Raw genomic sequence first — 26490 nt, 5'->3', positions numbered from 1 at the left:
GTAGCTCCTCTCGACCCTTCATGCCCATGCAGCCACCTCTCCTTGGACTGGGAGCTGACTGTGGCTCAGATCATGAACTCCTTATTGCCAAATTCAGACTTAAATTGAAGAAAGTAGGGAAAACCACTAGACCATTCAGGTATGACCTAAATCAAATCCCTTATGATTATACAGTGGAAGTGAGAAATAGATGTAAGGGACTAGATCCGATAGATAGAGTACCTGATGAACTATGGACGGAGGTTTGTGACATTGTACAGGAGACAGGGATCAAGACCATCCCCATGGAAAAGAAATGCAAAAAAGCAAAATGGCTGTCTGAGGAGGCCTTACAAATAGCTGTGAAAAGAAGAGAAGTGAAAAGCAAAGGAGAAAAGGAAAGATATAAGCATCTGAATGCAGAGTCCCAAAGAATAGCAATGAGATTTAAGAATGCCTTCCTCAGCAATCAACGCAAAGAAATAGAGGAAAACGACAGAACAGGAAAGACAAGAGATCTCTTAAAGAAAATTAGAGATACCAAGGGAACATTTCATGCAAAGATGGGCTCGATAAAGGACAGAAATGGTATGGACCTAACAGAAGCAGAAGATATTAAGAAGAGATGGCAAGAATACACAGAAGAACTGTACAAAAAAAGATCTTCACAACCCAGATAATCATGATGGTGTGATCACTCACCTAGAGTCAGACATCCTGGAATGTGAAGTCAAGTGGGCCTTAGAAAGCATCACTATGAACAAAGCTAGTGGAGGTGATGGAATTTCAGTTGAGCTATTTCAAATCCTGAAAGATGATGCTGTGAAAGTGCCACACTCAATATGCCAGCAAATTTGGAAAACTCAGCAGTGGCCACAGGACTGGAAAAGGTCTGTTTTCATTCCAATCCCAAAGAAAGGCAATGCCAAAGAATGCTCAAACTACCACACAATTATACTCATCTCACACAGTAGTAAAGTAATGCTCAAAATTCTCCAAGCCAGACTTCAGCAATACGTGAACTATGAACTTCCAGATGGTCAAGCTGGTTTTAGAAAAGGCAGAGGAACCAGAGATCAAATTGCCAATATCTGCTGGATCATCGAAAAAGCAAGAGAGTTCCAGAAAAACATCTATTTCTGCTTTATTGACTACAAAGGCCAAAGCCTTTGACTGTGTGGATCACAATAAACTGTGGAAAATTCAGAAAGAGATGGGAATACCAGACCACCTGACCTGCCTCTTGAGAAACCTATATGCAAGTCAGGAAGCAACAGTTAGAACTGGATATGGAACAACAGACTGGTTCCAAATAGGAAGAGGAGTACGTCAAGGCTGTATATTGCCACCCTGCTTATTTGACTTATATGCAGAGTACATCATGAGAAACACTGGGCTGGAGGAACCACAAGCTGGAATCAAGATTGCCGGGAGAAATATCAATAACCTCAGATATGCAGATGACACCACCCTTATGGCAGAAAGTGAAGAGGAACTCAAAAGCCTCTTGATGAAAGTGAAAGGGAAGAGTGAAAAGGTTGGCTTAAAGCTTAACATTCAGAAAACGAAGATCATGGCATTCGGTCCCATCACTTCATGGGAAGTAGATGGGGAAACAGTGGAAACAGTGGCTGACTTTATTTTTCTCGGCTCCAAAATCACTGCAGGTGGTGATTGCAGCTATGAAATTAAAAGACCTTTACTCCTTGGAAGGAAAGTTATGACCAACCTAGATAGCGTATTAAAAAGCAGAGACATTATTTTGCCAACAAAGGTCTGTCTAGTCAAGGCTATGGTTTTTCCAGTGGTCATGTATGGATGTGAGAGTTGGACTGTGAAGAAAGCTGATTGCCGAAGAATTGATGCTTTTGAACTGTGGTGTTGGAGAAGACTCTTGAGAGTCCCTTGGACTTCAAGGAGATCCAACCAGTCCATCCTAAAGGAGATCAGTCCTGGGTGTTCATTGGAAGGAATGAGGCTAAGGCTGAAACTCCAGTACTTTGGCCACCTCATGTGAGGAGTTGACTCATTGGAAAAGACTTTGATGCTGGGAGGGATTGGGGGCAGGAGGAGAAGGGGATGACAGAGGATGAGATGGCTGGATGGCATCACCGACTCAACGGACGTGAGTTTGAGTAAACTCCGGGAGATGGTGATGGACAGGGAGGCCTGGCGTGCCGCAATTCATGGGGTCGCAAAGAGTTGGACACAACTGAGTGATTAACTGAACTGAACCTACATGTGGAGGACAATCTGCTTTACTTAAAAAACATTGATATACATGTAAATCTCATCCAAAAAAATCATAGAAGCATCTAGAGGAAAGTTTGACCACATTGTTAACTGAGGCAAGGTGACACAGAATTAACCATCACAATATTCTTTGCATGAGCATGTTCTATAAATACATGCAGCAGAAAGAAGACTTCTCCAGTCTTCTCTGCTGATTCATTTAAAATATGTTCTCAATTTTTTTATGGTTGCTCTGAGAGAAGGCTCTTTCTGAAAACAAACAAACAAACAAACAAAAAACCCAACTTATACATACAACGTATAAATTAATTCATTCAGAAGTATTCATTGTTCCAAGCACTGTGCTAATCTCTGCAGATTCACAGGAAAATAAAATACTGTTCTTTGCCCCAAGGAATTGAGTTTTATGGACAACTAAACTGGAAGTTGTAAAACACTACAATAATTGCTAGAACGACAACAGTCAAGGGTGCTGAGGGACCCTGTCATTTTGGCCTGCCATCAGTTTTCATATTGGCCCTACGCCACTGGCTACACCAAGGAACGTTAGAAGAAACAGTCATAAGAAATATGCCGCCATGCTGGTGGAGCAGAGGGTACTGTGAGGCTGTCACCTACAGCATCCTGTTGTACCTAGCATACAGAAGCTATGAAGACCTAGCGTGAGAAGCATCTTGAACTCAGAAAACAAAATAACTGTAGTTTCCCATTAGCAACTGGTTAGCTTTTGCCAGAAGAACATAATTAATTCTTTAAGTGATTACGTATGTAGTTGTTCTTCGCTTTGGCTATGGAAGAAGAAAAATCCAAAGGTGGGGACCATCTCTGGCAGTCCTTCTGAACCATGCCGTATCCGTTTTGTATACTGACTATACTCCAAAATGCTCTCTTTCTTTCTCCTTCTCTCTCTATTTTCTCTCTTCCTACAGCCATTTTTCCTGCAGTAGATTTTTAACAATCTTACTGTATGTAATGCTTTGTTATCGGCAAACTCAAACCCATTCAGGGATGACATAGGAAATTAGGTTGATGGAAAGGCAGATAGATGGATAGATGGCTGGATGAATGTCAAGATAGATTTCCCTTTGAGGGAATAATAGGAAGTGCCACAGAAGCCATGGCACAGCCAAGCTGGATAGAAGAGATGGTGTCTGTTTTTTGGGAGAGAGTGGGGACAGTTTCCACTTTGGGGTACATAGGGCAGAGAGATGGCGGAGCCTGGATTGTGCTAATCTTTGGTGAAAAAAGCTAATTAAATAAGAGACTTAGTAATCACATCATCTGGTTAATGCACTTCAGCGTGCGTCCCAGATACTTAGGTCATTATGCTGATGGAAAGCTTTTTGAAAAGAAAAAAAAAAAAAAAAAGGCCATCTCCCTATGCTCATCCTGCAATTATCCATTTCTTGCCTACCTCTTGCTGTTTTTGATAAGAACCATTAGGATAATAATGACAGACTCGACTCGTGTATTAATAACTCTGTCGGTGTACACTTCTTTCTGCCTCTGTGAAAGACTGAAATGTGTTAACCTTTTAAACATCATCCATTGCAGGCAGTGTCAGACCTTTATTAATGGTCGGCTTCAGCTGCCCAAACTCCCGCTCGCTGCAAATGCGTGTGATGTGTAGAAACAAAGCCTTTTCATTTTGCTCATGGTCATTTCCCTTTTTAGGAGCTTGAAATGAAATACTGTGTTTATCCTGTATAGCCTAAGAATGTACGTCAGCTGCACAGCCTGAAATAGACATGGTTTTGCTGCCCTAAATATTTGATTCTTGAGTCAAGTTATTATAATTGCTAGACATCCTTCTTTAAATATAGAAGGACAGTCCATGGACCTGCACATTTGAAATAAACATCGCATTCAGAGGTAGCACTGTTTCTATTTGATTTTTTCATAACATCTTCGGTCTTAGTGAGTGTAGTGAAACATGTAATATTTAATTCATCTAAAGCCTTGCAGCTTTAGGAAGACAAGATCGAGAGGCCTTGGGCCATGAGAAGGTGTTTCTTGTAGTAAACGGGTGTAGTTAGGACAGGACAGAAATGTCAACATGCCCTTTTGTAAAACCATTGTTCATCAGCCATTGCTCCAACTCAATGGCTGCTGTTTCACTGATAAGTAGTTTCAGATTAAGCGTTGAAGGCAAATACATTTACTGCAGACAAAAGAACATAGGAGGGGACCTAACTGCCTTTGAACTGTTTGATAACTTATCTTCTACAGGCAGGGCATTAAGCTTAAGTTGCAAGGCTGCCCTGACATCTGCAGAAATAGCCTTGGGATAAAAATATTTTCAAGTGGTCCTGCTTGGCACAGTCTCAAGTTAGAGAAAAAAAGATAAACAAGAGACTCCAAGTACATGTGTACACTTGGAGTGTGCTTACGTATGTGAAATATTTTCACTGTTCACTCTTCTGACCTTATAACACCAGGTTCAACCTACCTTTAGACAGTGTGCATTTGAATTCCATTGTTAATTTGGAAAGGGATTGATATAGTTTGATTTCTTGAAATTAAACTTGAGGAGGAGATCTAAGTATGATTTATTTGAAGAAGTCCAAGTGAAGGGACTTTTCTAAAGGCTGTCTTGAAGATAATTGTGAAAATTTTTAGAATACATAAAATTTATCTCTCTCCATTTTTCTAGAGAGCAAAACAAGCAAAAGTGGCCCAGCTTGACAATGATTGAGGAGTTGTATCAACTTATGTCCAATACACCTGGCTTTATTTTTCTATCAGTAATTAATGTAGTTAGCGATTATTTATTGAACATTTACTATATATCTAATGCTTGGCAATTTGCTGGACCTTGCTAAGATCTTGATGCTAGGAAATACCAAAGGCAAAACAAGAAGGGGGCAACGGAGGATGAGATGATTAGATAGCATCACTGAATCAATGGACATGAATTTGAGCAAACTTCAGGAGATAGCAGAGATGTTACTTTGCCACAAAGGTCCATCTAGTCAAAGCTATGGTATTTCCAGTAGTCATGTATGAATGTGACAGTTGGACCATAAATAAAGCTGAGCACCGAAGAATTGATGCATTTGAACTGTGGTGTTGGAGAAGACTCTTGAGAGTCCCTTGGACTGCAAGGAGATCCAACCAGTCAATCCTAAAGGAAATCAGCCTTGAATATTCATTGGAAGGACTGATGCTGAAGTTGAAGCTCCAATACTTTGGCCACCTGATGCAAAGAATTGACTCACTGGAGAAGACCCTGATGCTGGGATAGATTGAAGGTAGAAGGAGAAGGGGACGACAGAGGATGAGATGGTTGGATGGCATCACCGACTTGATGGACCTGAATTTGAGCAAACCCCAGGAGTTGACAAGGGACAGGGAAGCCTGGCGTGCTGCAGTCCATGTGGTCGCAAAGAGTCAGAGAGAACTTAGTGACTAAACAACAAGTTGCTGGAAAAATAAAACAGATTTAAACAGTTATCTTCTGCCCAAGTTTGCACAAACAGGTACAGAGAAGATTGACATTTCGTGAGATAAGGTCTGTCATGAAAGTGAACAGTGGGACTCTAAATGCTCGGAGAATAGGCACCCCACCCCCAGCCGAGACAGAGCTGGGAAGAAAGAAAATAAGGAGGATGTTTCCTGGAGAGGCTAGCTTTGTTTGCTGCTTTGTTTTGGCTGTCCCTTTGTGCTTGGGGATTACAAAGGCAGAGTCATGAATTAATCAGACTTCTCAGCTCCTCACTTCAGATCAATGTGCGTATATATGTACAGATCCATTCTTACTTTCATTCGCATATCTGTTTTTCTATTTACTTAATTATTTTCCTTTCTCACGGTTGTTCTTCACTCTCATTTCTCCTACCCACCTCCACTATCAGCACTAATTCTCTTCTGGGTTCTGTCTTTGTATGTCTTTACACATATGCTGGTGTATTGTTGTTTTGTAGGCATGAATTTTAATTTCTGCAAGTGGCTTTGTTTTTTGCATCTCATTCTATTTCTACCTTCTGTCACCTTGCACTGTATTGTTTACATCCCTCCTTCTTCCTGACGTGTGTCTGTGACATCTAATTGCCGCCTAACCACCCTCCTCCATCTACCCTCCTGGATAATGAGGGACCTGCAGGAACACCCTTCCACCACGTGTGAGGGCCCTGGGAGGTGGACCCTAAAGCATCTAGGATGCTGGCATTTTCCACTTAAAAACAAATGAGTCAGTATTTTCTAACACATGCATTGTGGATAATACAAAGATGTAAAACGTCATCCTTTTCCTCTATGAATTGACTGTAGCACTGGGGAGGAGGAGGAAGTGTGATTAAAATACTTTAATAAAATAAACATGCTGCTAAAAGTGGACAAAATAAAATAAATAACTTTGATAAAAGTCAAAGCGCCTAATCAAAGATTCCAAGATATAAAAGAATGTAATTGGCCCTTGTCAAGAACTTATTATAGGCTAGATTTTTTGCCATGAATTTCCCAAGCACTGAACAGTCTTCCTGGTAATAATGGGAGAAGGAGGAGACTTCTGAGGGCACAGGCTAAAAAATTTATTTGGAAAATGCAAGACTTATTCAAGGAAGATAGGACTTCTTCAAGCACAGCTAGAAAGCAGAAAGAACATTACATGGGACAGATTTTGTTATTTTTTGGTAACTTTTTATTTTATATTGGAGTGAAGTTGATTAACGATGTTGTGATAGTTTCAGGTATACAGCAAAGTGATTCAGTTAAGCATATACATGTAGCTATTATTTTTGAAATTCTTTTCCCATGAGGGTTGTTACATAATATTGAATGGAGTTCCCTGTGTATACTGTAAGTCCTTGTTGGTTATCCAATTTAAACATAGCAGTGTGTACATATCAATCCCAAACTCTGTAACTATCCCTTCTCCCACCCTTGCAGATGACACTAAAATGCATAAAATCAAACACATAGACTTATGAAGAAAACCAATTGTTGTTTTAAAATGTTATATGGAAATGGAACTTTAAAACACTTCAAAATCTGTAACGTATTACCTCTTTCTTAATGAATTAACAGACCTTGTTAAACATAAAACTCTGGCAGTGGTATAATTACTACTATCCTTTCAAAATAGTGGTTAGCATAAACCATAGTTCAAGATATCCACAATACTTGCAATATAATAGGGGGGAAATCTATGCTCTCTATTAGTGGCAAAAATCACAAGTTGTTGCTAGCATATAATTGCTATGCTGTGTGGCTAAATTCCTAGTAGAAGGAAATAAAAAATTTAACTCAAGTGAAAAGTTTAAGCATCGGTGGCTCAGTCGTGTCTGATTCTTTGCGACCCTTTGCACTGTAACCTGCCCATCTCCTCTGTCCATGGAATTCTCCAGGCAAGAATACTGCAGTGGGTAGCCATTTCTACTCCAGGAGATCTTCCTGACCTAGGGCTTGAACCCTGGTCTCCTGCACTGCAGGCAGATTCTTTACCGTATGAGCCACCAGGGAAATACGTATGAGTGAAAAATTCACTGAAGTTCACAAGCTCTCTGTCTAAAGATCTATTGGAAATATGTGAATGCCAGATCAAGAATCCTTGTGCTAGAAAAATTCATATGTACACATATAAGGCAGCACAAAGGAAAATGGCAGAACTAAAGAGGGGATAAGAGTTTAGTCTGATTAAAGATTTGTGTGCAAACAAATGAAAATGAATCCAGATTATGAAGTCTTATGATGTTAAAGCTGAAACTCCAGTACTTTGGCCACCTCATACGAAGAGTTGACTCATTGGAAAAGACTCTGATGCTGGGAGGGATTGGGGGCAGGAGGAGAAGGGGATGACAGAGGATGAGGTGGCTGGATGGCATCACTGACTCGATGGACATGAGTTTGAGTGAACTCCAGGAGATGGTGAGGGACAGGGAGGCCTGGCGTACTGCAATTCATGGGATCACAAGGAGTCAGACACGACTGAGCGACTGAACTGAACTGAGCTGAACATGAAGTTTAGGTAATTCTGGCTTGACCTTGTTGACATGGAAAGCTTTATTGAAAAAAGTTTTGAGCATGAGGGTGGCAATGTCATACATGGGCTCTTGAAGTTAAATCTGATAAAGTAGAAGATATGTTATACAGTTTTTGGATTTGTTATTTTTAAATCCTTGTTTAAGTCTACATAGCACAAAAGAAAATTTATTTCATTTCTAAATATTTTTAAGTCCATTATATTTCCATGTGTAATAAAGAAGTCACAAAGATGAAGATAAGATGACCATCTAGTGGGGTCCATTTTGACATTTAGGTAACCCAAATCTTAGCAATTCTTGGAGAAACTCAAATAATTTAAAAATATCTGAGGAATGCTTCCACCTGTCTGAAACAGTTTCTTTGAACTCCCATTTCCTCTCCTCCTTTCAGAAAATACACAGTCATAAATGCTAAGGGGGTCAGGACTGAAAGGCGCACAGCAGACATTTCAAGTTCACTGCAAAGAGTCACATCCTCTAACATTTTTTGGGCTTTGGAAATATCTAAAAATGAGGCTCTACATACCCTCTACTTAGGTTTAAGAGTTGTAAACCAAGCTAAAAATCAGTTCAATTAAAAAAAAAAACATTTTTTTTTTGCCAGCAAGCTTATTACCTTGACAGAACCTCAGAATGACCTGGAAGGCTGTGGAGAACCATCAGCACCACAGTCCAGCCTCCTCCTTCCCCCCCACCCCACAGGTCCCCCTCACGGACATGTCCTGGTACACTCTCCTCCAGGTTGACTCTTGACCATCCTTTGTGTCAAAAAATGTGCATCCTAGTGGCACAAGCAACCTGCACCCACATGGATCATGAGAAGAAGTCTATGCTAGTTCCAGAAGGAGCTTTGGACAACTTGGGCGAGGGGGCGGAATTGCATGATCCTTGGCTCTTCAAAACTGAGTAGAGGGTACAGTGATGACTCCTCCCCCACTGGGGAAGGTTACAGGCAGAGGAACAGTGTGTGGAGCCTCAGACAAGGACTCTCTTGTCTGGGATGACATTCAGGACTGGTTGTATGAAGGTGTGAGCTTTTCATTTGGGGCTCATTTTACTGACAGATGGGGAAAATTGATAAAAATACTGTCACTATGCTGGTGTAGTTACTGCTTAATTACCAAGAGCTAATCACTGATTTGTTCTTCTTATAAACCTATCCATCTATTATTACATATTAAATACATATATGACCCAATAGGCCTAGAAAATGGAAATGACTTACTAAGAATAAACAGCTATACAATCCTAGATCCAAGATCCCACCAAAATGTTTTTAAAAGTCAAGGCTTTTACTCCTTATTCTAAGCTGTTAAGACTCAAATGGGATACAATATTTAAAATTTGATTATTAATTTACTGTCAAAGTCTAGACAGACTGTTCTGAATGTTCTTAAAGAACAGTAACTCTTCATAACTTTCAAATAATTTGTGGATTGGATTTCTGGAAACAGTAAAAGTCATTCAGTTCCTAGCAGGCTTTATTAATATGGAAGGTCAAAGTCACTCATGTCATTGTATTGTCTGCCTATTATGTGGACGGTATCTTATTTTATAATATTACCTTTCTTCCCATCTCACAAATGGGCAGCTGAATCTCAGGTAACTGCCCACTTAAACTGGCTTCCCAGGCGGCTCAAGTGATAAAGAACCCACCTGCTAATGCAGGAGACATAAGAGACACAGTTTCGATCCCTGGGTCGGGAAGATCCCCTGGAAGAGAAAATGACAACCCACTCCAGTATTCTTGCCCAGAAAATCCCATGGACAAAGGATCCTGGTGGGCTACAGGCCATGGGGATCACACAGAGTCTGACATGACTGAAGTGACTTAGCATGCACACATGCCCATGGAAACACAATTAGGAAAAGGTAGAGATCTGAGTGTTTCAAACATCAAATCTGTTTCTCTTTCCTTTGAACTACAATGTCTCTTAAGTTGAATCATGAAGGTGGAAGACAAATGGGAAAGTCACACTCTATGGGGTTACAGGGAAGCTCTCCTTGTCCACTGATATTATGTCTAGGAGAATATTTAATTGGATAAAGAGTGTGAAATCAGGAAATGTCAGTGAATATTGTTTGTTTAATGAATCAATTATATTGAATCAAGTGTTACATATCAGATATGTTCTCTAGCATAATTTCTCCACATCCCCAGGGAAATTCATTTATTGAGAGATACTTTTATTCATTACAAATACAATCTATGCATATTATGTCACAAATCAATCTATATATGTGTGTGGGTGGGTGCTGATATTTTCCACTGAGCACAAACTCATCCTTCAAAGTTCACACTACTTATTATCTCTTCCCCAGCTTTCCCAGTCTACCATGCTCAAATTGATGGCTCCCTTTGTACCTCGATTGTTTCCTCCAGAAAAGTCAATGACAGCAGTTCTAACAAGTGTCTGAATTATTTGTTTTGAGGATTGTCTCTCACTAGACTCAGAAGTACTTGAAGACAGCAACTCTGTCTTTTAATCTCTGCATTTTCACTCTCTAGCACAGCAACAGCACAGGGAAAACACACAAATATATATTCTTTTAATATAATGTTCGATCCAATTTATTTTAAAACAGCCTTGTTTTGCTGGCTTGGTCATTATATGGAATTAAAATCAAGTCCAACATATACAACAGTATTTGCTGAGTCTATATTATGTGCCAGCACAATACTTTCTCAACCTCTGCTGGTTTGAATATGGCAATTTTTGATTATTTCATCTCACCTCTGTCATGTTAATCTTTTGACCTGCAAGAAGTGTGTATGCATATGCCTATGTGTGCCCTCATATGTACATGTGTGCCCAAATACATGTGTGTGCCCATGCATGTGTGGGAGTATGGTATATGTTTGCATACTCTCAGGATGAAATGGAGGAAGTCTGTGGGCTGGAGGAACAACCTGCTTGCCAGTGTGGTCCTCATTCTCCTCCCTTATTCCTCTTCACCATCACACAAGCACCTGGAAAGCACATCAGGCTGCCCTGCTGAGCTGAAGTCATGGCCGTGTCTGTGCACTCGAGGGCAGGCTCATCTTCTTGTCCGTGACACTTGTCCATGACCTTAATACATAGCCCCAGCTCTGGATATTGGTTTCTTCTTTTATGTTTATGGATCCACTCCCTGCTCTTCCTGTGACAATGCTGAGCACAGCCAGTCTTTCTCCATCCATGTAGAACTGAGCCCTTGAGAGTCCAAAAAGTTCCTGAATGGACTGGATCCACCAGGGCAAAGATTTTAGGGATGGGAATGTTGGTGGCACGGAGATGTCTCATCTTTCAGCCACCCTTATGTGCCACCCTTTAGGCAGATACTGTGGAGGGTCGTGACATAGACAAGATCCCTGCCCTCTGAGGTCTAACTGGGGACAGAGATACAGAGTCAGGGTCTTTCGTTTGCTCTTGGTGGAGGCAAAGATGGAGCTGTGCCCTGCAGAGGAGGTGCTCAGCTGCGTGCTCCATCCACAGCCTCAGGGAAGATCAACTCGTGGAACTGACACCTGAGCTGCATATTGAAAATCAAGAAAAAAGCACCTCTGGTGAAAGAGGAGAGAAGGAGGGGCTGTGTGGAGAAGCCTATAGACTGGAAGACAAAGAAAGTAATGTGACGTTGTATTGATACAATGTGTATTGTTGGGACCACCAACCTTTTGGTGCTCATAGTAAGAGGTGGGAAGGTTCTCGGTGTTCTCTCTGCTGTGTTGTAATAACTTCGGCAGCAACAAAGCTTCATGTTTCTCCCACCTTGTATATTGGCTGCAGTCACTGTGTTGGCCACAGCAGCTGTGACTGGGATCCGTGTTTTCCTCTTTATTGGGGGTCTGTTCTTGTGTGGAACATGCTCTTCTTAAGGCAGAGGGAGAAGAGGGATGTTAGAACCACGCACAACTCCGAACGCGTCTGCTCTTTGTGGCCTGGATCTCAAACTCTAGCGCTATTCATGGGAAAAAAAGAAAAAGAATGCATGAATGAATGATGTAACTTACAGCATGTATCCCATCCTCCTCTAGGGAAATTTGCATGCTTCATTTTACTGTTCCTTCCTTCTTTAAAATATCTCAAACTGTGCCAGTAGTAGGCTTTGAGGAATGACTTGGAGGAAGAAAAGAAAGAGGTTGAAAAGAAAGAGAAAACTTTCTAAATGCCTGAGATTCCAGCCTATCACTCATTCATTACTGTCCACTCCATCCTGTTGTTGCTCTCTGAGCTTCCACCCTTCTGCTGTCTCTGGGCCATCGAAGGGCTCCTGATAGTCAACGATCTAATTAACCAGACTGGAGGACCTCGGAGGAACAGGGCAGGCTCACTCCAGCTCGTTAAAGGCTCCTGTCTCCTGCTTGGGAAATCACTCTCGCATTTACCAGAGCTGTTTGCATTTTGCAGCTCCCAGGGGAGAGAAGGCTGTGCTGGTTGAATTCCTGGCTAAGCCATTTGGCCCAGAGCCTCCATAAAACCTTGGCCCCAGCCTTCCTGACTTGGGTTTTCCTCGTTAAACCTGGAGACAGGAACCTGCTGTTGGGTCTGCAGAGGTTTAGGTGAGACAGACTGGTCTCATCTCCGGGAGGGCCCAGGATGGGGACAGAAGGGAAGGCAGTGGGGGCTGCTGGGGAAAGGGACCAGGGTAACAGCAAAAGCAGAGATTTGCTGATCAGAGCTCTGATATCCACAGACAACTCGAAGCCACTCTATGAGAGTCCTTGTAAGTGAAGGTGTTTGTTGCTCAGTCGTGTGTAACTCTTTGCGACCCCCTGGACTGTAGCCGGCCAGGCTCCTCTGTCCATGGAATTCTCCAGGCAAAAATACTGGAGTGGGTAGCCATGCTCCTCTCCAGAGGATCTTCCTGACCCAGGAATTGCATCCTGGTCTCCCACATTTCAAGCAGATTCTTTACCATTTGAGCCATGAGGAAAGTTCTCTGTGGACAGCTCCCACCCATTTGAAACTTGAACTGACCCATCTGTGCATTTCACAGTATCATTTGGTTGATGGTCTATGCAATACTCAAAGGGTCTTCTTGCTGTAGAAGAGTAAGATTACCTTTTAGGGGATGATAGAGCATGAAATGGTTGGATGGCATCACTGACTCAATGGACATGAGTTTGAGCAAACTCTGGGAGTTGGTGATGGACAGGGAAGCCTGGCATGCTGCAGTCTGTGGGGTCACAAAGAGTCAGATTTGACTGAGCGACTGAACTGAACTGAGCCGAACCTTCAACTTTACCTGAGAGAAATGCATTAGAGCAAAAAGGGACCCAGGAGAATACAAGCCCCTCCCCCAGACCCCCAAGAACCTTTTGGTTTCCACTGCCTAGGGAATGGTGTGGGTTCATTTTCCTTTGAAACTCTAAAGGTCAAGGTGGCTCAGTGGAGGGGCTGGCCCAAGTCACACAGCTCTCAAGTGGCAGGTCCAGAAGGAGGACTTCTGAGCGGTCACTCATCCTGCCGGAGCCTCAGGATCCCTCGCCAAGTCACTACTCGTCAGTGGGCCAAGAAAGTGCACAGTCCTTCGGCATATAGACCTCTTAATGGGGTCCAGAGAGAGTTTATGGGGTTTTCACCCAGACGTGCCTGGCTTCCAACACCAGTTCCCCCAACTTGTGAATGATGTCATCCCAGGCATGTTACTTACACTCTCTGACCTGTAGCTCTTTGAATGTAAAACTGGACCAAAAGGGCTTCCCTGGTGGCTTAGTGGATAATAATCCGTCTGCCGATGCAGGATACAAGGGTTTGATCCCTGGTCTGGGAAGATCTCACGTGCTCAGGGCAACTAAGCCCACGCACCACAACTACCGAGCCTGTGCTCTAAAGCCCAGGAACTGCAACTACGGAGTCTGAACGTCTAACTGTTGAAGCCCTCTTGCCCAGGGTCTGTGCTGCACCACAGTGAGAGACTCGCACACTGCAGCTAGAGAGTAGCCCCTGCTGGCCACAGCCAAAGAAAAGCCCGAGCAGCAGTGAAGACCTAGCACCGCCAAAACTAAATGAATAAATAAAGTTATTAAAAAAAAAAAAAACTTTGAGTAACTATATCTTCCTTGATGAGTGGCTGAAAGGTTGGAGATTATAAACATGAGGTGATTAGTATAACACCCGACTCCTGATAGATGCTAAGTCATTGGGAGCCTGAGTCATATTTGCTGGCTGCATAAATTAATGAATGAGTAATAAGTGGGTGGTCCCTGAGGCCTTTCCCAGTCTAATACGCTCTATTCCCTTTCATGATGTATTCCTCAGGGTATTTAAAAGTGAGGTTTCTAAAATGTGCTCCATGGAACTCAGTACCTCGGCCGGAGGCGAGCAAAGTGATGCTCAATACTTTTCCTCTCTGATTCTAGATATTGTGTTTGATTGCCAGTCTCCGCTCCCCAGGACTGTGTTTGCTGCTGGAATCTAGGATGAAATCACACTGCGTTCAAGATGAATGTAATTAAGAGTCTTCTAAAATTCCTGACAGGTAGCTTTCAGAAGCTATTCTAACAGGGCCAGACTGCCTAAGGGTCTCTGCCCTGCCCCTGAAATATCCTTTCTGCAGTGTTCTCCTACTTAGTACCTTCGAAACACAGCTGATTTCACTGCCTACACCTGTTACATGCTAGCACTTAAAATGATGAAAAGATAAATAAGTGGTGTTGTGTCTGTCTCTATAAAGAACAACAGCTTAAGGAAACGGCAACCCACTCACTCCAGTTTTCTTCCAGTTCTTCACCCACGCCATTCCCTAGGCAGTGGAAATCCCATGGACAGGGGAGCCTAGTGGGCTACAATCCATGGGGGCCACAGCCAGACATGACTGCATGACTAAAGCAACAACAATTGCTTCCTGAGTGCTTCTGTGTCCCATGGACTGTGTTCCATGTTTCACATGCAGTAGCTCCAGTTCGCAGACTCGCTTTATTAAATTTTGCTCTCTATAGCCTTTTGTTCCCTCTAAATTCAAAACTTTATAAATGAATAAAATTAAAGAACATTCAATAGGTCAGCTTTTGAACACTCAGAACTCTCCATTCATCTCCCAGTAATTTCATCTCCCTGATAGAGATGTTGCTTTATGGTCACTTTTGCTAAGGGGATGATTAAAGCCATGCACACTTGAAAGATGAAGAGATGATCCGAGGTGTGAGATAACCTCAGGAGGACTCCAGAGCTGTGTGGTCCTCAGGCACCTGTTCAGCCATCTGACTAGGCACTTTCCTTCCAAAGTGGCTTCGATGAACAAAGTTCCTTTCCATCATCTATACATCTGACATCTTCACTGACTATTCATGAGGATAAATGGCCACTTCACAATTGTTTGGGAGTGGAGGTGTCATACATATCCCATTGTTCCAGAGTCTCCCAGGTGGCTTTTGAAAGATAGACACTCCCCCCAAATGGTGTGTTATTGAAAAACACTAAATTTGAATTTTAATCTAGTTTCATCTGCTAACATTTCCAGGAATTGGAGTGTCATTTTCAAAATGAAATGGTATCTCCCTTCATATAATGATTCAACTAGCATTTCATGCTTAAGAAAAGAAATACACATGCTCTTGGAAACACACTGTATCTTGAAGTCTCAGGACAGTAAACAAGGAAATAAATAAAGCAGAAGGAGCCACCATGAGTAGGGTGATGAGCAGCGGGAAACCTCTCCTGGGCACGGGCTTTGTGCATAGCACTCACGTCTGTCTGCATGCTATTTATAGGTCTTTTCCACTTCCTTCCGATTCTTGGCCAGATTCCAGGGAGTTAAATTGATCTTCCGTTAAGAGATTTTTCACACTTTTGTACAGCTTCAGGTCTTAGACACCGCCTTCAAAATGCTTATACTTATACTTTTAACATAGCAGCTTAAATTCAACATGGTAAACATTTTATTCTATTTCTTTTTTTCCCTTTCTCTCTGCCTTACTTCTTCCCTTCTGTGTTGATCCGTCTGCTCAGGCTGCTATAACAAGACACCAGAGAGTGGGTGGCTTAAACAACAGACATCGATTTCTCACACTTCTGGAGGATAGGAAGTCCTAGGTCAAGGTGGTAGCAAATTCAGCACCTGGCAAGAGCCCTCTTCCTGCTTGCAGACATCTTCCTTCTTTCTGTGGTTTCTCATTGAGAAGGAAGTTGGGAGAAAAAAAGAGAAAGGGAGATTGAACTCTGGTCTCCTTTCCTCTTCTCATAAGGACAGTGAGCCCATCCTGGAAGTACTATTTTCATGGCCATATTTGGTGTTTAGTCACTAAGTCGCATCCAACTCTTTGTGATCCCATGGACTGTAGCCCTCCAGATTCCTCTGTCCATGGGATTTCCCAGGCAAGGATACTGGAGTGGGTTGCCATTTCCTTCTTCAGGAGATATTCCTGACCTAGGGGTCAAACCCACATATCCTGCGTTGGCAGGTGTATTCTTTATTACTGAGCAAACAGGGAAGCCCTTCATGACCATATCTAAACTAATTACCTAAAAAAAATTCTACAACCTAAAAGTTGAGAATTACATGTGGGGTGTGTGCATGCTAAGTTGCTTCGGTCGTGTCTGATCCTTTGCAACTCTGTGGACTGTAGCCTGCCAGGCTTCTCTGCCCAGGGGATTCTCCAGGCAAGAATACTGGAGAGGATTGCCATGCCCTCCTCAGGCAACCTTCTAGACCCAGGGATCAAACCCACATCTCCTGGGGCTCCTGCATTTCAGGTGGATTCTTTACCTCTGAGCCACCAGGGAAGCCCTGAATTACATGTTTTTGGCAGACAAACCTGAGGACTTGAGTCCAGGATGCAGTCTCTCAAAGAAACTGCTCTGAAGAGGTGAGAGAGGAGCCAGGATATATAGACAGACATTTTGGCCACAGACAGGGTGTAGGAACATCAAAAGATTATTGTTAATTAAAACTAGACATCAAAAGTTAATGAATTTAGCACTTTTCTATGTATGGGAAGATGCAAAATTCTGGGCTCATTGAAATCACTCCTTTGATGTGCATCTCAGCTCTCTGGGGCCAGTATCCTGTGCCATCTCATTCTGTCTTGTCTGGCTGGATTGTTGGGGGATTGGCTACAGGGGCTGATGGCTCGATGAGGGGTGTCCTGTTTCTATTCCAAGTTTCTTCTGGGCTCACCTTCTGGGCAGCTGTCACATGATGGCTTGAGGGCTATAGCATCAGCATCCTTTGTCTACTCAAAGACAGGCAGCATTTTTTCACTGACACCTTCTGAAGACTCTGCCTCCAAACACCATTGCACTGGAATTTAAGGAATCAACATATATATTTGAGGCTGACGTAGACATTCAGCCCACACATCCTCCTTTCATTTATTCTCCTTCTTTCCTTTAAAAAATATTTATTGCTTTTCACGTTGTTGGAGTTTTAATCTAGGCCCTGGAATTATAAGGATCATTTTAAGACACACTGCAGAAGCTTTCCTCAGAGAGTCCCTGAACTAAGAGAAGGACAGTGATTCTATGAAGCCGTTGCGCTGGCAGATAGAAGCACCATCAGAATACATTAAAGAGAGAAATTATTTCTATGACGTTTATAAGACGGAAACTGATTTGTGAGTTTAGAAGTAAAGGTAAGGATTCTAGACAGTCAAAGGAAGAAAGACTTTCTAAACAGGAAATACAGCATTAAGCAAAACGCAGACACACGAACTTTCATGATTGACACCTCCAGGAAACACAGAGCTGACCAGAGGGCTTTGACGAGAGACAGAAGTAAGGAGATGGAGCAAGAGAAAAAATTGATATAAGTTGGGAGTAGTTTGTCAAGGAAATTCACCAATGCCTTGCAATTTTTATATGAAGATCATAGGTAGTGCTTGGAGAAAAGTCCTATTTGGAAAGCTAAGAAGATATGAAATTAGAGTTCTTCCAGTCAATGGTGAAAATAGCCTCTATCCTGATAATCCTTGCCCCCCACAGCACCTACCAGGCCTTGACCTTTGTTAAGAAGCTGACAGCAACTCCTATAATCTTTCCTCCCACACAGGACTGTCCCCCCAGCATCTTATCGCTAAGCCATCTATCAGCTCCCCTATCAGTCTATAGTCAGCCTTTCCTCACCTATCAGCTAAAGAGAGATATTTCTCTTTCTTGATTTTCAGAGTCGGGGAAGTCCTGCTACTGCTAAGAGAACAGAGATGCCTGGAAATCAAGGGATAGCAACATTGGTGAGAGTAATTCTCAATTTGGAGTCTCTTGACATTTGCATTAGATATCGTGTTCAAGCCTTCTTTTTGTGTTTGCTCTCTTAACCCCTGTTGTATGAAATTAGGTAGTGATTATTCCTTTTAAAATTGCTAACAGTGATACAGACCCTAAAGAACACAAGCCAGAATATGGCTATGTACTAAAATACTTTCCCATTTTCAATGTAGAATTTCTTCACATACATACACACACAAATACATATATGTGTACATATATACACACAAATATGTATATATGCACACACATATATATACACACACATACATATATGATTTTTTTACATATATATGTTTAGCTTTTGTTTGCACTCTAATAATATGCCAAGAGGTTTATATAGTCACATATTTTTTACACAATTCCCCTCCTTCTAAGAATTTGCCCTAAGAAAGTAACTAGAGTGTAGTCAAAGTTCCATTATTCAAAAAACATTACTGAAAGTAGGGTGTCATCTTAAAAATATTCACAATGTAAAAGTTGAGTTATGTTTTATTCAGTGGTAATTTTTAGGTCTTCAAGCCCCGAAGGCAGCATCTCAAGTAACCCTGAGAGAACCGCTCTGAGGAGAGGAGGAAGGGAAGCAGATTACATAGAAGTTTTTCAGCAAAGGGCAGGTAGTTTGAAAGTCAAAAGATTATTGTAAATGAAAGGAAAACCAGGTATCTCAAGTTAAAGAATTAAGAGCTTTTGTATGTATGGAAAGATGCAAGAGTCTGGGCTCACTGAAATCATTCCTTTGATATACACCTCACATATCTGGGGCCAGTATCCTGTGCTTTAACATTCTGAGTTTCCTCAGGGCCCACCAGAGGGAGTGGCTGCAGTCTGATGTTTGCTTAATGGCAGGTATTCTTTCCTTCCTGAGTTCCTCAAGGCTCACCAGCTCCCCATTGGTTGTTGTAATCACTGATGACATGACATCCTTTGTTTACTGATATGGCAGAAAATATTTCATTTCTCAAGGGAAAGCTGAAAAGCACCTTGAATTTCTATCTACTGGGGAGTCATTGAATTGATTACCTTGTAGCTACTAAAAATTATGGTTTGGGAAAATGGTGACAACATAATTTTAAATAAAAAAGTGAGAAGCAGTAGTGTATACAATATTTATAACAAGCACAACAAAGTGCTGGAGAAGAAGATGCCAGAATCTTAGCAGAAGTTCTATCCTGGTAGGATGTTATATGTGACTTTTATTGGACAATGAGGCACTAGATCAGTCGAAGGAAGGATCAGGGCCAGGTATGTTGTGTGTAGGAGTTGGTTACGCTATAGTTCAAGATTAAAACTATGAACGAAAAAGACTATGAGGGCATACGCTCAGAAAAGTTCAGACTGAAGGACATAGTAGCAGCTTGATAGCCTGCAGAAGAGGAGGAAGACACACAGTTACTCAGGATACCGACAAGAAGGGGGAAATCCATAAATAGATTTATATTCCTAAAGCCTTCCAAGGAGACAGGGCTAATAAAGAAAATCAGCGATGCTAAAAGACTGAAATTTTAACTGCACTTGACTCATGAGTTTTAGCCCAAAGTTTTCATCCCTTATTTTTGCCACTTTTGAGAAAGATTCCATTTCTGCAGTTACATCCTGTTAGACTCTTGTGGAATAGTGATATTGTCTCATGGAAGAAACGTTCTGACTTCGTGGTGACTACTACAGGAGAGAAGAATTGGAAAAATTATTTCTAAAATGATTTTTGCCTTTTATTTTTGGATAGTTTTCATGGTTTAAAAAATAGCTAGAGAATTAAAATAATGGAATTTTAAGTTTTGTTGTTACTGTGAGCTGAGAGTCAAGTGTTGTTGAAAAAAATTAAAGGGACAATTCGGATGTGAATCTCATGTTTATTGTTTTAAAAGTTCTGTGCTAATACTGAAAGAATGTATTTCTGGTGGGAAGTGATATATTTCCATGACTTCAGGGAGCTTGACTTCTGTCCTAAAAATAGATTTCCTTAGCTATTATAAACAAAACACCTTAAACAATAAAAATAAGATACGGTCCAAAAAATCCATAGCAAACATAGCATTGTTTTATATCCTTATCATTTAAAGACTTTAGATCTACAAGGAAAAATGTACATTCCCTTCACCCCCAAAAAGTGTAAGTACAAAATGGCAGCTTACAAGAGAAGATTTACAAATCAGAAGTAAATATGAAATAAAAATATTAATCCTAGTATTGTAACATAAGATTTGCTTCTAGTAAGTAAAGAGAATGTGCTGCAGAGTTTTGTTGTAATTATTACGTGTAATTTGATGTTAGTGAGTAGGAACTGTCTGATAACCTGCTGGTAAGGGAAATTGCTGCAACCTGTCTGCAGGACAAGCTAAAATTGGTCCTAAGCCTTATACAGATGACACAGAAAGTGAAGAGGAACTAAAAAGCCTCTTGATGAAAGTGAAAGAGGAGAGTGAAAAAGTTGGCTTAAAGCTCAACATTCAGAAAACAAAGATCATGGCATCTGGTCCCATCACTTCATGGGAAATAGATGGGGAAACAGTGGAAACAGTTTCAGAATTTATTTTTGGGGGCTCCAAAATCACTGCAGATGGTGACTGGAGCCATGAAATTAAAAGACACTTACTCCTTGGAAGGAAAGTTATGACCAACCTAGATAGCATATTCAAAAGCAGAGACATTATTTTGCTAACAAAGATCCGTCTAGTCAAGGCTATAGTTTTTCCAGTGGTCGTGTATGGATGCGAGAGTTGGACTATAAAGAAAACTGAGCTCCAAAGAATTGATGTTTTGAACTGTGGTGTTGGAGAAGACTCTTGAGAGTCCCTTGAACTGCAAGGAAATCCAACCAGTCCATTCTGAAGGAGATCAGTCCTGGGTATTCATTGGAAGGACTGATGCTAAAGCTGAAACTCCAATACTTTGGCAACCTCATGCGAAGAGTTGACTCATTGGAAAAGACTCTGATGCTGGGAGGGATTGGGGGCAGGAAGAGAAGGGGATGACAGAGGATGAGCTGGCTGGATGGCATCATTGACTCGATGAACGTGAGTTTGAGTAAACTCTGGGAGCTGGTGATGGACAGGGAGGCCTGGTATGCTGCGATTCATGGGGTCACAAAGTCGGACACAATTGAGTGACTGAACTGAAGCCTTTAAATTAGTCATTTAATCCTTCTAATTTGTTATTTGCGAAAGCTTAAATATATGTCTATATCAGTGTATGCAGTTGCTCAGAGCAGCATTTTTGTGAATAGAAAATAAACAAGATAATTGAAAAGACCAACAATGGAAAAAATATTTAGATTAATTATGGTTAATCCATTTGATGGAGTTCTCGCTAGTCACTAAAAGTCAGATTTTTCAAAGATTGATGACATATGAGCTTGTCCAAAATAATAAGTGAAAAGAAAAAAAGCTAAGTATATACTATATCTCAGCAATGTTTATAAATCTGTGTGCACAAAAAATACTAGAGACAATGAAAAGTAAAAGTGAAAGTTGGTCAAACATGTCCTACTCTGCCACCCCATGGACTGTGGCCCACCAGTCTCCTCTGTCCATGGGATTCTCCAGGCAAGAATACTGGAGTGGGTAGCCATTCCCTTCTCAAGGGAATCTTCCCAACCTAGGGATCCTGTACTGCAGGCAGATTCTTTACTGTCTGAGCCACCAGGGAAACTGAAATATTGAAAACAATTATCTCTGCTGCATGCTTTAATCTTCCTTCCAGGTTTTCCTTCCTGATTATCTTTCTTTCTCTTCTACATTTTCCTCCCATATTTTCCAAAGTTTCTACAGGGAATCTGTATTATAGCACACTTCAATTAAAACCTGTTATTTAAAAACAAAATGTTATTTCTGGGAGTATAGAAAGTTCAACTTGGTGATGCATTACCACCCACAGACACTGAAAATGTAGAAGGACATTACCTGTTTATCACGGTCCCTGAATCTCTCAATGCTTAACATCCTTGACCTTGAGGGAACCCAGAAGAATGAAGCATTTTGCGCAAGGTCATGTGGCAAGTTTGTAGTGTCAGCAATAAACAAAGGCAGAGTCTACATAAAATCCTAAGGACAGGTTATAATGCATTATTGCAATAGGGAAACGAGTCCAGTGTGAACTGAACTTGACCTCCATATGTACCATGGCGTCTGAGCATGTAAAAGGCAAGAGAGGGGAGGGAATGGAATCAGTTCAGTTCAGTACAGTTCAGTCGTTCAGTCGTGTCTGACTGTTTGTGACCCCATGAATCGCAGCACACCAGGCCTCCCTGTCCATCACCAACTCCCGGAGTTCACTCAGACTCATGTCCATCGAGTCAGTGATGCCACCCAGCTATCTCATCCTCTGTCGTCCCCTTCTCCTCCTGCCCCCAATCCCTCCCAGCATCAGAGTCTTTTCCAATGAGTCAACTCTTTGCATGAGGTGGCCAAAGTACTGGAGTTTCAGCTTTAGCATCATTCCTTCCAAAGAAATCCCAGGGCTGATCTCCTTCAGAATGGACTGGTTGGATCTCTTTGCAGTTCAAGGGACTCTCAAGAGGCTCCTCCACCACCACAGTTCAAAAGCATCAATTCTTCGGCACTCAGCTTTCTTCAGAGTCCAACTCTCACATCCATACATGACCACTGGAAAAACCATAGCCTTGACTAGATGGACCTTTGTTGGCAAAGTAATATCTCTGCTTTTCAATATGCTATCTAGGTTGGTCATAACTTTTCTTCCAAGGAGTAAGCATCTTTTAATTTCATGGCTGCAGTCACCATCTGCAGTGATTTTGGAGCCCCAAAAATAAAGTCTGACACTGTTTCCAATGTTTCCCCTTCCATTTCCCATGAAGTGATGGGACCAGATGCCATGATCTTCATTTTCTGAATGTTGAGTTTTAAGCCAACTTTTTCACTCTCCTCTTTCACTTTCATCAAGAGGCTTTTTACTTCCTCTTCACTTTCTGCCATAAGGGTGGTGTCTTCAGCATATCTGAGATTATTGATATTTCTCCCGGCAATCTCGATTCCAGCTTGTGCTTCAGATTCCAGCTTGTGCTTCATCCAGCCCAGCATTTCTCATGATGTACTCTGCATATAAGTTAAATAAGCAGGGTGACAATATACAGCCTTGATGTACTCCTTTTCCTATTTGGAACCAGTCTGTTGTTCCATGTCCAGTTCTAACTGTTGCTTCCTGACCTGCATACAGGTTTCTCAAGAGGCAGGTCAGGTGGTCTGGTATTCCCATCTCTTTCAGAATTTTCCACAGTTTACTGTGATCTACACAGTCAAAGGCTTTGGCATAGTCAATAAAGCAGAAATAGATGTTTTTCTGAAACTCTCTTGCTTTTTCCATGATCCAGTGGATGTTGGCAATTTGGTCTCTGGTTCCTCTGCCTTTTCTAAAACCAGCTTGAACATCTGGAAGTTCACGGTTCACGTATTGCTGAAGCCTGGCTTGGAGAAATTTGAGCATTACTTTACTAGCGTGTGAGATGAGTGCAATTGTGCAGTAGTTTGAGCATTCTTTGGCATTGCCTTTCTTTGGGATTGGAATAATAAGGCTCAATAGAGGAAGAAAGGGAAAATTCACAAAAAGCAAGAAGGAACACAAAAGTGCATGTGAAACCCATCAGGGTTTGCTAAGTGGTACTTTCCTGGTGGGTGCTCATCGAAGATAGGTCTCCCTTACCTCCCATAGAGTCTGGATTTGGGGGTCCTAACTCTTAACACTAACTACTAGACTATTCAGGTATGACCTAAATCAAATCCCTTATGATTATATAGTGGAAGTGAGAAATAGATTTAAGGGACTAGATCTGATAGACAGAGTGCCTGATGAACTATGGACGGAGGTTCGTGACATTATACAGGAGACAGGGATCAAGATCATCCATCCCCAAGAAAAAGAAATGCAAAAAGGTGAAATGGCTGTCTGAGGAGGCCTTACAAATAGCTGAGAAAAGAAGAGAAGCAAAAAGCAAAGAGGAGGAAAGTATACCCATTTGAATGCAGAATTCCAAAGAATAACAAGAAGAGATAAGAAAGCCTTCCTCAGCAATCAATACAAAGAAATAGAAGAAAACAATAGAATGGGAAAGACTAGAGGTCTCTTCAAGAATATTAGAGACACCAAGGGAACATGTCATGCAAAGATGGGCTCGATAAAGGACAGAAATGGTATGGACCTAACAGAAGCAGAAGATATTAAGAAGAGGTGGCAAGAATACACAGAAGAACTGCACAAAAAAGATCTTCATGACCCAGATAATCACGATGGTGTGATCACTGACCTAGAGCCAGACATCCTGGAATGTGAAGTCAAGTGGGCCTTAGAAAGTATCACTATGAACAAAGCTAGTGGAGGTGATGGAATTCCAGTCGAGCTATTTCAAATCCTGGAAGATGATGCTGTGAAAGTGCTGCACTCAATATGCCAGCAAATTTGGAAAACTCAGCAGTGACCACAGGACTGGAAAAGGTCAGTTTTCATTCCAATCCCAAAGAAAGGCAATGCCAAAGAATGATCAAACTATTGCACAATTGTACTCATCTCACACACCAGTAAGTAATGCTCAAAAATCTTCAAGCCAGGCTTCAGCTACATGAACCATTAACTTTCAGATGTTCAAGCTGGTTTTAGAAAAGGCAAAGGAACCAGAGATCAAATTGCCAACATCCGCTGGATCATCGAAAAAGCAAGAGAGTTCCAGAAAAACATTTCTGCTTTATTGACTATGCCAAAGCCTTTGACTGTGTAGATCACAATAAACTGGAAAATTCTGAAAGAGATGAGAATACCAGACCACCTGACCTGCCTCTTGAGAAACCTGTATGCAGGTCAGAAAGCAACAGTTAGAACTGGACATGGAACAACAAACTGGTTCCAAATAGGAAAAGGAGTATGTCAAGGCTGTATATTGTCACCCTGCTTATCTAACTTATATGCAGAGTACATCATGAGAAATGCTGGGCTGGATGAAGCACAAGCTGGAATCGAGATTGCCGGGAGAAATATCAATCACCTCAGATAAGCAGATGACACCACCCTTATGACAGAAAGTGAAGAACTAAAGAGCCTCTTGATGAAAGTGAAAGAGGAGAGTGTGCTTAAAGCTCAACATTCAGAAAAATAAGATCATAGCATATGGTCCATCACTTCTTGGCAAAATGATGGGGAAACAGTGGAAACAGTAGCTGATTTTATTTTTGGGGCTCCAAAATCACTGCAGATGGTGACTGCAGCCATGAAATTAAAAGATGCTTACTCCTTGGAAGGGAAGTTATGACCAACCTAGATAGCATATTGAAAAGCTGAGACATTACTTTTTCAACAAAGGTCCATCTAGTCAAGGCTATGGTTTTTCCAGTGGTCATGTATGGATGCGAGAGTTGGACTGTGAAGAAAGCTGAGCTCCAAAGAATTGATGTTTTGAACTGTGGTGTTGGAGAAGCCTCTTGAGAGCCCCTTGGACTGGAAAGAGATCCAAGCAGTCCATCCTAAAGGAGATCAGTCCTGGGTGTTCATTGGAAGGACTGAAGTTGAAGCTGAAACTCCAATATTTTGGCCACCTGATGCAAAGAGCTGACTCATCGAAAAAGACCTTGATCCTGGGAAAGATTGAGGGCTCGAGGAGGAGGGGATGACAGAGAATGAGATGGTTGGATGGTATCACCAAGTCAATAGACATGAGTTTGGGTGAACTCTGGGAGTTGGTGATGGACAGGGAGGCCTGGCGTGCTGCAGTTCATGTGGTCCCAAAGAGTCAGACACGACTGAGTGACTGAATTGACCTGAACTGAACTCCAGGTATGGCTATAATACACAGTCAGTTCTTTCAGTGGCCTTGAGATTTCTCAGGAAGGCACTTTAAGGGAGCTGGTATCATCCTATGGATCTAGCTTTTAGTCATGAGAAACAATGTCAGTATTGTTCAAGTCTGCTCAGGCCAAGGTTGAGATCTAGAGGCTGAGCCCAGTAGTAGGTTTGGAGGAGCCTAGCTGGAGTTTTGGCAAGGAGAGAGTTTTTGTTGAGTAACAAGACCCAAGACTCTCTGGCCCATATTCCAATACTTTCAGGATTACGATTGTTGCATATCAAGAACTTTCTGACCTGCATGAGAA

At 41.7% G+C, this 26490-nt stretch overlaps 1 long non-coding RNA gene across 1 annotated transcript in view; it reads left to right on the top strand.

The window, feature by feature from the left end:
* Nucleotides 1-26490, top strand: part of LOC147362729 (uncharacterized) — a 44152-nt gene that overhangs the window by 5511 nt on the left and 12151 nt on the right. Inside the window, exon 2 of the long non-coding RNA XR_015135776.1 lies at nucleotides 18301-18366. This is a non-coding gene — a long non-coding RNA (uncharacterized LOC147362729). The remainder of the gene's footprint in view (nucleotides 1-18300; nucleotides 18367-26490) is intronic.

Source organism: Bos grunniens, chromosome 11 (assembly GCF_055505025.1).
Source record: "Bos grunniens cultivar Pamir isolate PY7600 chromosome 11, Bosgru_T2T1.0, whole genome shotgun sequence".
Lineage (NCBI taxonomy): Eukaryota > Metazoa > Chordata > Mammalia > Artiodactyla > Bovidae > Bos > Bos grunniens.
This window is presented reverse-complemented; position numbering and strand designations above follow the sequence as displayed.